At 36.2% G+C, this 13,882-nt stretch overlaps 1 long non-coding RNA gene across 1 annotated transcript in view; it reads left to right on the forward strand.

Annotated features, from left to right (window-relative positions):
* Positions 1-13,619, forward strand: part of LOC107754852 (uncharacterized) — a 27,537-nt gene extending 13,918 nt beyond the window's left edge. The window contains exon 3 of the long non-coding RNA XR_001641634.1: positions 13,531-13,619. This is a non-coding gene — a long non-coding RNA (uncharacterized LOC107754852). The remainder of the gene's footprint in view (positions 1-13,530) is intronic.
* The last annotated feature ends 263 nt before the right edge of the window (positions 13,620-13,882 follow it).

Genomic DNA, 13,882 nt, shown 5'->3' on the forward strand with positions numbered 1-13,882 from the left:
ATATATATATATATATATATATATATATATACTGTATATATATTTCAACTTTAAGCTAATTTTTCACTGTTTAAATAAGTTACACTCTTCATTGAAAAAAAAAAACGTATAAATGAATAAAGCGCACAGGAGCACAGGAGATAGAAGAGGGATGAGAGGATTGTGATTGTAATTGTCAAGCTCCAAAAAGCACATAATAGTAGTCCATGAGGCTTGTGTGCCATATTCCAAGTCTTCTGAAGCTGAACAATAGCTTTGTGTGACAAATAGAGCATGATTCATAAGAAACCTTCCCCTCAGTCATTCACATCTGCCACATTAATGATACAGGAGAGAATGTCTTTGTTGATATAAGCACAGTGTGTACTACACCACAGAAGGAGAAGGATGCAACGAAAATAAAATACACAAACTTAATTGGTTCGTGTGTGTAAAAGTGGTAGTTTTGAATGTGAGGAAGTGATGAGATCTCAGAACTAGTCTCCAGTGCCCTCAGCATACCCAACAATTTGAAAATGGCACAGTGTTACATTAAGCATTGAAAAGCAATAATATTCTCAGACAAACAATTTTAAAAGTGCTTTCTAGGTGGTTTATGGCAGTGTTAAGGGCTGCACAATTATTATTAATCAAATCAAATCAATCAATCAATCATCAATCAAAATAGTAAACAATAATTCTGATTATTGTTAACGATTAACTATATATTAATATTATTTATTTATTTTAGTAAGTTAGTGACTAAAAAAAAAGAAAAAAATCAAACAGATCCCAGCTTCTTTTGTATATGCAGCCTAGATGCCTAGAATACGGTGTCCATAACTAAAAAAAATAAATAAATGTAAATTCTATTTATCAACATTACTGTACAAATCAAACACAATATCAGAGGAAATAATGGAAAATGGTGATTCTGGTCATAATCATACAGCCCTAGCAGTGGATCTAAACTTTCTCTAAGCACTGGACCCACATTATATTTTAAACAATCCTCAAGAATCACCATTTAAAATTTAAAGGCTCGATACAAGGGATTAATCATTGTCCTAATTAGATGCATAGAAAACAGTAAAACAGTGCCTTAAAACTCCCAGTGAATGACAAGAAAAAACTCCTTAAGATGTTTAAGATGAAGAAGAAACCTTGAAAAACTGAAATGTTCAGTCATTTTAAAAGATTTTAAGAACGCAAAAGACAATTCAATAAGCTTTCATTAATATGAGCAACTACTCAGAGCTGAGATGTATTGAAGGCAGGGCATAATTTGTGCCGGAACAAGCCGGATCCTGATCCGGCACCTCCGAATTTGTCCGAAATCTGATCCGGCACCTGATTTGACAGATCCCCTCCTCAAGCGCCAATGAAAGACGTTTGTGTTGACCTATAGCGTGCATAAAAAACGTATATTATGAGCAGGCTTGCCTAGCATCTACATTTGAAACAACAAACTTGAGCGTGCAAAGAGATGCGACGTGGCTGCTCTCACAAACCCGAATGCACGGATCCAATACTGATACACATGCATTTTATTTCTCAGATGTTTACATTTAGTTAAGACAAAACCGACTGTGTTTACGAGGATAATCGCCAGGACGTAATTTTTTGTGTGTATTTGGCAGCGTAAGCGCAACAAGCTGCGAAAAATAACTTGATTTGGTACTCGCGAGGCGGCGCGATATGCGCGCTATGGATGTGACTGTGAGCGCATAGGAAACCCCCTTTGGAGCACGCGAGTATCGAATGGCTTAAACTTAAAAAGATGTGCAAATGATACAGTTTTGTGACGATGCAACAATGACTCGATTAGGCAAGTGACAATTCTGTCGACTGTCCCGAAACCCGAGCAAAAGTCTTATATCGCAGCGTGCAGTAGTGCAGACGAGATGCGCTGTTGTGAAGCCGCTTTGAGAGTGAGAGAAGACGCGGTACAGCTGAATCACTCACGCTGTTTTCAAATGACTGATTTAATCTGATAGTATGTTTCCATTTTTTTCATGACCGTAAGAAGATGCATGCTGTTAATCACGTAAGCTGGTCCTCCATTGCGCGAATGCTCCGTTACCTCTCCCTCCTCTAATCATGCCGGATCCGTCACCCCACTTTGTTCCAGGACCTCGCAATTTACAAATTAAGCACTGATTGAAGGGATACTCCACCAAAAATGAAAATTCTCTCAGCATTTACTCACCATCATGACTTTCATTATACTGTATGACTCCATATAATGAAAGTGGATAGCATCCCAAAAACTCTTCACAAACCATGCAAAACAATCATGATGGTAATACATACGACCCCAGTGGATGGATCAATGCCTTCTGAAAAGAAACTAGGTGTGTGTTGTGCTGTGCAGATGTAGTACTTCAGCGATATGCTCAAGAACCCACATATGACAGCTGGCTGGAAGCGATGGTTTATAGTTTAAAAAGATCAAATTAGTACTTTAAAATTAGTATTTTTCTTACACAGATGTATCAGTTCGCTGCAGAACATAATGATCATCAACTGGGGTCATATGGATGCATGTTTGCTTTGTGTGGTTTTTGAAGCATCAGCTTTTGGGTTACTATCCACTTGCACTATATGGACTCAAAGGGGTAGATTACTTTATACAGAAACTTTCTTTGTGTTGATCTGAAGAAAGAAATTCATATACATTATTGTATATCTGGGACAGCATGAGAGTGAGTATATGATGAGAAATTTTTCATTATTGGGTGAAGTATCCTTTTTACTATTAAGGTCCGACTGGTAGGGATGCACCTAAATAATTTTTTTAAAAAGAGGGCACAAAGAGAATGGTCAGGTGTTCCACACACCTGATAAACCGCAATCTGGATTCTGACCACTGACTCCAGATCGATGTTTACAACCTCCTTCCAAAACCGACTGAAGCAGCAATGGTGACCAAAGGCCCAGAGTGAGCAGTGAGGAGTCTAATGGGTCGGACAGAAGAGCAGTGAATGAAAATGGCAGGCATGACAACTCTATGATCGAGTCTGGTTTGTGACAACAAATCTTTACTGTTAGCAACACTGGACAGAGCCGTGTGTGTGTGGGGAGAGCTGACACTGTTGAAGTAGTGATTATGTAAAAAGGCAGTACAGTTTAATCTTACTAATGGCACACCGGAAGGCCACTGCTCTGACAAGCTGCAGGCATGGCGATAATCATGACAAAGCAAAGAGGAAGTGAACGTATCACAAACTCACTCAAACAGACACCCACATACAGACAGACAGTCTGGAGCATTCTGACTCCTGCGTTCATGCTCTCCCTTCACAATTTGAAATTGTATGTCTCTGTTGCTTTGTGCATCCTCCTCCTGCATCTATCTCTTTCTGCAGGAGCAGGTTATTTTTGGTAGTGTGCACAGATAGCTAAGGGATTATTTCAGAACTGGGATGTGCCTGTCAGACGTGAGAGGCGAGAAATGAGGGAGAGGAGATGGAGGTGTGAAGAGAACGATTGCTCATTCATTCGTCATTACTTTGTGATTCGGGAGTCGTGGTGGGCGCCGGCACTGCCAGGCTAGAGTGGGACGTATCACTACAGGCCAACAACGACACAATGGACACACTGTATGGTTGTCACAACTCTATGGATCTCTTAATCCTGTTCTGTATGTACAAAGTTTCATTATTTACAGGAGAGACAACTGCATTCTACAAGCGATTTCATTCGAAATTCAGGTTGTGTACAGAACCAAACTATAACTCTCTCCCCGCCATTGTTTCTGCCACTATCCAACTCATACATTACAATCCAGAGAGAGCTTGCTGTTTAGAAGCAGCAGCTTAATGAGCATAAACAAAACATGGTGCCTTAATCGATGGTGATTTCTTACAAAAATGGCCAGACGATAATATGTCTCCAGTTGCTATTAGTACTAAACCAAACAGGTCTTGCATTCCATACACACACCAAATGATAATTTAGGATATTACCTTGCGCATTTAAGTGTACTTGTAACTCCCAAAACTCAGTGTTTACATGGCCAAGGAGAACAGTATACATTTGCAGGAAAATGTATGTGAGTTTGTGGATTTATCAAGGATTTCTATGGGAGTCTGTTTCTGCCACAGTTTATTTTTCACAGTGTTGGCTATTTTCATAATTGCAACTTCATATCTTCACATTATGTGACTTAAAATCTTGTGTTTACTACTTTAATTCTGTGATGTCTGAATTTATTTCCTGTAACTGGTACTTTATCTCAAAATTTATATTTATATTTGTCATCTGAGATGGAACAGGCTTGCATACACTTACTGTTCAAACGTTTGGGGTCAGGGGTCAAGAAATAGTACTTTTATTCAGCATAGTTGCATTAAATTAATCTAAATGACCAAAAAGTACAATATGTTAAATCAGAAGACATTTATTTTAAATTATAATAATATTTAAATATATTGTTTTTACTGTATTTTTATCAAATAAATGCAGCTTTTGTGAGCGTAAGAGACTTCATTCAAAAATATAATACAAATTGCATTTAACTGATTTTTGCATAAATTGTTCAAAAAATTGATCTGATCCCCATCTGAGTCACAAGTTACAACAAAGACAAACACAGTCTACTTAAACAAAGAATATAAACAATATACCTATATGCCTTTATTGAACACACCGTGAAAACATTCGCAGTACAGGGTAGAAAAAAAGTATGTGAACCCTTGGATTTAATAACATGTTGACCCTGCTTTGGCAGCGATAACCTCCAACACTTCCTGTAATTGCGGCTCAAACCCGTACAACAGTCAGGTGGAATTTTTCACCACTTCTTTTTACAAAACTGTTTCATTTCAGCAATATTGCCTTGGTGCCTGGTCAAAATGGCTCAGCTGAGGTCAGTCCAAACCATCTCAATCCATTTTTCCATGGCAAATCCAAGGGTTCACATCCTTTTTCTGGAAATTGTACAACACACACATAAAAGAGCAGAGTGAAAAAAAGTAGAAGAATCTATTTCAGCAATGACAGTTTGCTTGAACCATTGCAGGGCATTCGATTTATTGCTCTTGAGCTACTCCAATTTTAATTTGGTTCTTCTTGAAAAATTTACTTTCTCCCAGGCTTGAGGTTTAAGAGTGAAACAGGTAATCTTGCAGTATTGCCTTTGCACCATCTATTCCTCCTTCTACATTAACAAGATGCCTAGGTCCCAATAATGAAACACAGCCTATATGAAGATACTACCAGCATACTACACTGTAGGCATTGTGTTTTATTAGGTGTGGGCAGTGTTAGATTGCTTTTATATATTATAATTTTTTTGACTCTTACAATCTGTTCCAACACTGAATACTTTCAGAATCAGAAGCTAAGACTGCTGTTTCCCTATAAAGCTGCATCTGAAGAGGCACTTATACCAAGGAAAAATCTTGTACAATGCTTACTGTTTAATGCTGTAGAACTGCACAATTAATGTAGTTTTAAATACAAAATCATGGACACAGAAACATGAAATGAATGGAAAATTGTGGCGGTACTTATTAATACAGTATACCTCAATATTAACAAGCACTACTTTGTCATTGCAGACGCTGCACAATGCCATAAAAATTCAATAGTAATAATAATAATAATAATAAAACATTATCCAGATTGTCCAATGAGACTTGTGATGCATCAATCTAATAATGAATAATAACAATAATGAATGTATTAATTAAAAAAACAAGGCATTGAATAATCCATGACTATAAGAATAACCAGTACAATGGCCTCTGTAACTCATTGGGTATTATAATAGCCATTATAAATTATTAAATTCTGTAATCGGATGACATGCACACTCACTCAGCAGACACAGTGCACATGAGATTGAGGAAACAAATGCACATTTAAAAATTAGAAAGTTTATGTTGCCAAGTTCAGATTTCTGTGTCATTAATTCTGTGCATACACATTTGTGCTATTGTTGTTTTCTGTTCCAATTACAATATCTTATTCATGTTCTATTATTTTGAAGAATATACTTGGAAATGTGCTGTGATCCCTTTGCAACTGGTAAAGTAAGACATGTAGTAATGACCATTGGACTACATTTATTTTCAGATATTTGCTTAATATTTATATAATTTACTACATTTATTTAAATGTTGATTCAGCTTCTTAAATATTCAGGGAAAATAATTTTATTAATTGTATTATCTTTAATTTAAAATGCCAATATGCCAATAATTTAAATAACTAAATAGGACCAACAATAAAGTTTGTTAATATTTCAAAATGAAATACAATAACTATACCGTGAATTAAAGCTATACTGCGAATCAAAGCTTCAGCAGTTATCGGGATACAAACATTTAATGCTGACAATGACTATTAATTTCCTTTACACCAAATCAGAGCAGCATCAGAAGTGACTGAGGTGGGTCAGAGCTGCCATTGCAGTAAGGCTTTTATGTGATTTAGAGCTGCTTTAACTTATTTAAATAAATAAATAAAAAACACAGTATACATTAAAACACAACTATCCACCACCATATGCTCCATACTGTATTTAATCAACTGTGAACTGCCAAAACTCTAACTTCAGGCAACCTGCACGGATGCTAGCCCTGCGAAGGCAGATGTATTCATATGAGCGTTTACATGCAATTTGGGCAGGAACACAAAATGATCTGCTCTTAAATGAGACTTGGAGTAACTGAATCTAGCACACCATTGAATATCCTGCCCTGTGCTAAGTGCAGGACTGAAGCATTTAATCACAATCATTCCCAATCATTGCTCTGCATCTTACATAATGATGGATTGTGTGAATAGCCGTAAAACACTACATTAGTGAGTAAACCAGTAAGGCTGATCAGAAATGGGTGCAGAATGGCTCTTAGTGAAAAAAGTGAAGTGACATGTGGCCAAGTATGGTGACCCATACTAGGAATTAGTGCTCTGCATTTATCCCATCCAAAGTGCACACACACAGCAGTGAACTCACACACACACCATGAACACGCACCCAGAGCAGTGGGCAGCCATTTTTTTGCTGCGGCGCCCGGGGAGCAGTTGGGAGTTCGGTGCCTTGCTCAAGGGCACCTCAGTCGTGGTATTGAAGGTGGGAGAGAGCGCTGTACATTCACTCCCCCCACCTACAATCCCTGCCGGTACGAGACTCGAACCCGCAAATTTTGGGTTACGAGTCCGACTCTCTAACCATTAGGCCACGACTTCCCACTTAGAGTGGCAGGACTGAAAGATAATCAAGTAATTTGAGGAAAAACTCTTTAATCTGGTTTCAATATTCACTGCACACTCTCCTCTGCCACCCAGTTGCTGTCTGGGTGGTGATTTTCACATCCACACTCCACCTCTTTAAGAAGTTCGTTTCAGGGTTTAATTAATGGCATTCTCTGCTGCATGCTGAAAACATTAATTAATCTCTCAGAGCCCAGCGATTAAATTAACTAAAAACTATACTTACTGCAGGAGGGAAAAAGCAGGAAGGAAAAATGAGAAAGAGTAGGAGTGTGCCATTGGTGCCGGCAATTAAAACAGACATCAAAATCTCAATTTTGACCTTTTCATGACAGTAGTTTGCCCTGATCGACTCAGACAGGGAAGAAATTCTCCCTAAATGTGTTTTCTGTTCATTTTCATCTACCATCACCCTTTCCATTCTCTGAATTTTTGGCATCTGGTTGAAATCTGAATCTTTCCACCTAATTACATTGCAGTCTGCCATCAATCATGTGTCTAATGGTTTCAAAGTCTATGATTTGACAGTTAGGACCAGCGCTTTTTGTTTGTCTTCTCCCTCCTGTCTCTTGCAAGATGGGGTGTCATGAATCTACAAACGTTTCCTCCCTGGTCCTCATCTCTCTTTCATACTTCCTATTATTATGTTCTTTCCCTCTTAAGTTCCAGTCATTTTTCCTCTCCTGTTAATTGGAGTAGGGTAGAGGAAAGTTCTATGTTGTATGACTGAAACAATCCCATAATTTACCATTGAATCACATATAAGATACTAAATCAACCCTGTGTCTGAAGATTTTTTTATTTATTTATTCAGCAATGATGCATTAAAGTGATCAAAACTGACAGTAAGACTTTTACATTATTACAAAAAGATTTATATTTCAAATAAATGTTTTTCTTTTAAAATGTATTCAGAATCCTGAGTAAATTAATAAAAATTCTGACAATTGTAACAGTTTCACAAAAATGCACAATTTCACAATTGTCACAAAAATATTATACAGCATGCAGTAATATTATAAATGTTTTCACAATTTCTAATAATAAATTCTTAAGCAGCAAATCAGCATATTAGAATGATTTCTGAAGGATCATGTGACACTGAAGACAGCAGTACTGACTGCTGAAAATTCAGCTTTGCCATCACAGGAATAAATCATATTTTAGAATATATTAAAATAGAAATGCTCTCTCTCTCTCTCTCTTTTTTTTTTTTTTTTGTAATATTGTAATAATATCTTTCAAAACATCTTTCAAAACATTTCAAAAATCTTACTGACCCCAAACTTTTGAATGGAAGTGTACATACCTACAGGACTATCTTTTTTTATTTTTATTTTAAATCAAATTCAATACATACTCTTAAAGTACAGGAATTTGGACGAGCTCAAGATGTGGTCCAGAGTATTGAAGGACCTCAAAGCAGGAGCAGTAGAAAAATGAAATTAATTCACGACTCCACGGAAAACAACTTGCCCATGTTTCAACAATTATTACCATTTCTAAATCCCAGAGAACAGCTCATCTAGAAAGCACTTTGTATCATGTACACTCTTGAGAAATTATGCAGGGCACAGTTAAACTTAAGCATTATAAAAAAGACAAATTATTGCTTTAGTCTACTTAAAATCAAACACTTTATAGGGCATGTAAACTGACTATCTGTCTGCTTTTCCATTGGTAGGCACTACCAATCTTTTTTGTAAAATGATCACAAAAAAAAGATTGTTCAGGTAAATGTTTACTTGTTTACTTGTTCAGGTAAATTAAAGCCAGAAATACAGATTAATTTTAGATTTCCTAATACATTGGTATTAGTTATCTAGAAGTGCATCTAAATGCTTTCTACACGCCGAGTCGTGACTCTTCAGGTTCAAAGCCAAACCTTTCTGAGGCAAGAGAAAGGACTCAGGTTTGTCATAAGTGGACTATTATAATCCACCCAAATTGAAGGGCAGCCAAAGGTCTGCTTAAAAGAATAGAGGCTGCAATTACAGAAAGCAGAAGGGATCATTTAGGGACAAATTGTGAAAGTCCATCTTCCGTTTCATCCCGCACAGAGAAGAGGGGGTTTGGCGCTTCTAAGAGTTAGAGCAAACCTTGCTGGCGGGGCTGATTGTTTTAAATCTGTGCACGTACGTTTCACAGAGTGCCAAAGCTTTGAGGTCGACCAAGCCTCACCTCTGAGACAAGATCCCAAACATCCTCTAAATTAGAGGTCAAGAGAGAAATGACATCAGCTTCTTTTATACAGCACCCCTCGTGCCCAGCAAACGAGCAAGGCAGCTGGGGTCAGTCAGAGAAACAGCAGTCTGATTGAACTAAAGAGGGAAAAGAAAGAGCAAGAGATGAAGAGAAATCTGTTGAGTGCCATAAGAACTGTAATGAAGAATGTGAGGGTTTCCTTTTTCACTTTGAAACTCTTTCTACTCTACCATGATGCCCATATCAAGTATGTCAAATCGAGGGCTAGTGATTTATTCTTTCTAACTCTCATGGACAAACACCTTTCAGTGTGTATTGTCAGTGTATATACTGATTCAGGATATGTGTATCTTGCAATATGCATGCGTTTTGCTTGAGAATCCCATCAATACGAGAGACATCCTCTCATGTGCGCACTTGGAGATCAGATACAGAGAATACTGCAGATCAAAACAGAAGTTTGAGGGAGGTAAATCAATGGATATTTAATTTACATTCAATTCCTTCTCCCCTGTGATCTCCCTCCACATTTCACACCATTTCATAATATAATAATATTGGGTCTGATCTGTGTAAGCGAGGCCTGGCTATGTGCTCACAGGCACAGAACTTAATGTTCAATGGTTTGACTGTCTTACTGCCAAGCTGCAGGAACACTGACACATATGTAGTACACACTTGTGCTCTCTTGCTCACACACAAATACACCTTTCAAAATCTTGGTATATATATAAATATTTTAAATGTTTTTGAAAAGAAACTTAAGCTCATCAAGGAAGCAATGATTTGCTTAGAAATACAGTAAAAACAGTAATATTGTGAAACTTTATTACAATTTAAAATTATTGTTTTCCATTTTAATATATTTTAATATAAATGTAATTTACTCCCGTGATGGCAAAGCTATATTTTCTGCAGCCATTACTCGAGTCTTCAGTGTCACATGATCCTTCCGAAATCATTGCAATATGCTGATTTGGTGCTCAAGAAACAAACACAAAAAAAAGATCTTGCTGACCCTAACTTTTGATTGGTGTAAAGATGCACACATGAACACAAATGTAAACATAAAAGGCCTACAGGAACCTACTGAATCTTTCCACTGCTAAGTGAAAGAAATAATTCATAGTATAACAGGAAATTCCATTGCCAAGCATCCATAAAAGTGTCTTATATTGGCTGTGTCTCAAAACCTAATGAGCTGACTCACTCTCTACATTAAATGGCCCGTTGTCTACATAAACATCATATTAATTAAAACACAATGTCTCATTTAGGACTAGCTTCATAGAAAGAACTCAGCTTCATTAGCAGGCATTTCACATGTGTGCCATGCAGCATATTGGACTGCACAAGATTCATCTGATGCCAAAGTCCCTTCAAAGCCTGTCAGTCCACTCACTGGCCATCTTAGCAAACTCTGGGCAGCTATTATGTATCTAAAGCGGTGTCTCACTTCATTCCCTATGTTGCAAATTTAAGCACTTGATCAAGTAAACGACATTGATGACCCAATTACATGTGACATGACAACAAGTCATGTATTAAAAAATGTAGTTGGTATTTATCAACATCGCTGTAAAATGCCATTGTGCATCTTCGTTGCATCTTTTAAAAATAAATGTAAAATGTTTATTTTAAACAAACACACATCCTTCCACATATTCCATGTCCCTGACACTCTAACCCAAATATACAACATAACATTAGATCCACTAAACACACTGCCAGTGAGAGCTCCTTTTTTTCTATTGTACATGTTGGTTGTTCAGTGAAGAAACAATCATTTATTAATATTCACATGACTTTACATATGAAAAAGTAATCGTATACTAAGTTTTAACACAAACATAGGTTTCTTTTTACACACTGGGCATTATGGAATTCTTCTTGGTGTGCCTCGCAGTAGCCATATTTTATATTTCACCTCTTCCAGCCAGCTGTCATTGAAATGGCATCCCGGCATGTTGATGGAGACAGCACATGTGGATACAATTTCTCAGGGTGCCGATCATGTTTGGTGTGAGATGTACAGCAGCGTTCAGAAATAACTTCTCTTTTTTTCCCTGTACTGACCACTGTCATTACTATTTCATACATTATTTTTATTAAAATATTTCTTGTTCCTATGGTAATGGAATTATTTAGGTGTTTACATAGACAATATACATAAACCCTGGAATGTGTGATTCTGATTGCGTAATATCAGCTTACTGTAGAGGGGTCAAATCATTCTAATATGTTGATTTGCTGCTCAAGAAACATTTCTTTTTATTATCAATGTTGAAAACAGTTGTGCTGCTTATTATTTGTGTGGAATTTTTTTCTGTTTTTTTTAAAGCATTTATTTGAAATAGACTATTTGTAACAATGGAAATGGTCTTTGATGTCACTTTTGATCAAATAATGTATCTTTGCAAAATAAAACTATTAATTTCTTAAAAAATAAAATAATAATAATAAATAAAGATAAAAATAAAGTAAGAAATAAATAATTTTACTGACCCCAAACTTTTAACTGGTAGTGTGCATGGTATGGTACACATTATCCAGCAATATTTGGCCACTCTATATGAGCCAACATTAACCATTAACAATAAACAGAATTTGAAAGTAGTATAATCTTGCGGTCTACAATCTGAGGACAGCCTTGGGTCAAGAGCACACCTATGATAACCTGAAAAAATCTTTAGGTGGCCCAATAAAGGTTATGAGATACAGCCAACAAATTTAATTCCGTCCCTCCCGAACCTATAACATTATTATCAATGTTGAAAACAGTTGTGCTGCTTATTATTTGTGTGGAATTTTTTTCTGTTTTTTTTAAAGCATTTATTTGAAATAGACTATTTGTAACAATGGAAATGGTCTTTGATGTCACTTTTGATCAAATAATGTATCTTTGCAAAATAAAACTATTAATTTCTTAAAAAATAAAATAATAATAATAAATAAAGATAAAAATAAAGTAAGAAATAAATAATTTTACTGACCCCAAACTTTTAACTGGTAGTGTGCATGGTATGGTACACATTATCCAGCAATATTTGGCCACTCTATATGAGCCAACATTAACCATTAACAATAAACAGAATTTGAAAGTAGTATAATCTTGCGGTCTACAATCTGAGGACAGCCTTGGGTCAAGAGCACACCTATGATAACCTGAAAAAATCTTTAGGTGGCCCAATAAAGGTTATGAGATACAGCCAACAAATTTAATTCCGTCCCTCCCGAACCTATAACAAAAGTGTCCCTCGTGGGCCAAAATGACCCGAAGGCCAAAAATGACACTAATTTTATTTTTGGTCCAGAAAGCTTATATTGGTCCATTTTTATGATTTATTTCTGATTTTGTATGTAGGTTTTTTTTATTTTATTTTTTTGGTGATTTTTATTTTATTCACATTAAATTCTGGATATTTTTATGGAAATTTGCATAGTTTTATACATTTTTTCACCAAAAAACAAAAACTAAGAAAGACACTATTTCTGCATATTTATACTTTAAGCATGATGATCCATCAGGACCTAGGTCACTGAGTGTCTCTGTTTCCACCATGATAGAGCATTAACTTTTAGCAACAGTCCCCGGATATTTGAATTCTGAATCGCCGCAATACGTACCTGAAGAAACGTAATAAAAACACAGCAATACGTACCTATATCAAGGTAATAAAAACGTGCCAGGGTTGACGTTTTGAACCCGTGTTTTAGCGCCACTCAGTGGACATTTCTCTTTGAAACTGCGGCGAAACGTGCAGTAAGGTACGTAAAAACGGTGTTGCAGAAATGTACGCAGAGGTACGTATTTTTATGAGACTGGGTTGATTTTTATAAATTTTTTCACCAAAAAAAAAAACTAAAACAAAGAAAGACACAATTTCTGCATATTTATACTTTAAACATGATGATCCATCAAGACCTAGGTCACTGAGTGTCTCTGATGCCATCTGGTTGGGAAAAATTACATAAAATTGCATTTAATGATTACAGCCACTAGAGGGGCCTATTGAACCCTATGGAGATTCTTAAATGAGCCAAACAAGTGAAATCTTTAAATCTACACCAACTTGAGGCTTCATTAAGCTTTCAGATATATATCAAAACTATATATGTGAGTATGTGAGTTTTTTGTGCATTGGGGACATTCTGCAGTCTCAGCCCTTTGTTTGGGCATGCATCTTTTCTGGATTGTGTCAGATTTTATATAGTAAAAAAAAAATCAAATAAATAAAAAAAATGCTGTTTTTTTCGGGCATTCCATTCATTCCTATGGCCGGGTCAAAATTTATGTCATAATTGTAGGTGTAATACTTTTTTTATTACACCCACATATAATCCTCGAATCGACTCAAATTTTTTTGTGTGTGCTCCATGCTCAAGTGTGACAAAATTAAATAAAAAAAAATTCACAGTGTTTTCGTAAATTCCATGCTTTTCCAGTGGCGTGTCAAAATGACCCGTTTTTTTT

The sequence above is a fragment of the Sinocyclocheilus rhinocerous genome, unplaced genomic scaffold (assembly GCF_001515625.1).
Source record: "Sinocyclocheilus rhinocerous isolate Xijiao unplaced genomic scaffold, SAMN03320098_v1.1 scaffold922, whole genome shotgun sequence".
Taxonomy (NCBI): Eukaryota; Metazoa; Chordata; class Actinopteri; order Cypriniformes; family Cyprinidae; genus Sinocyclocheilus; species Sinocyclocheilus rhinocerous.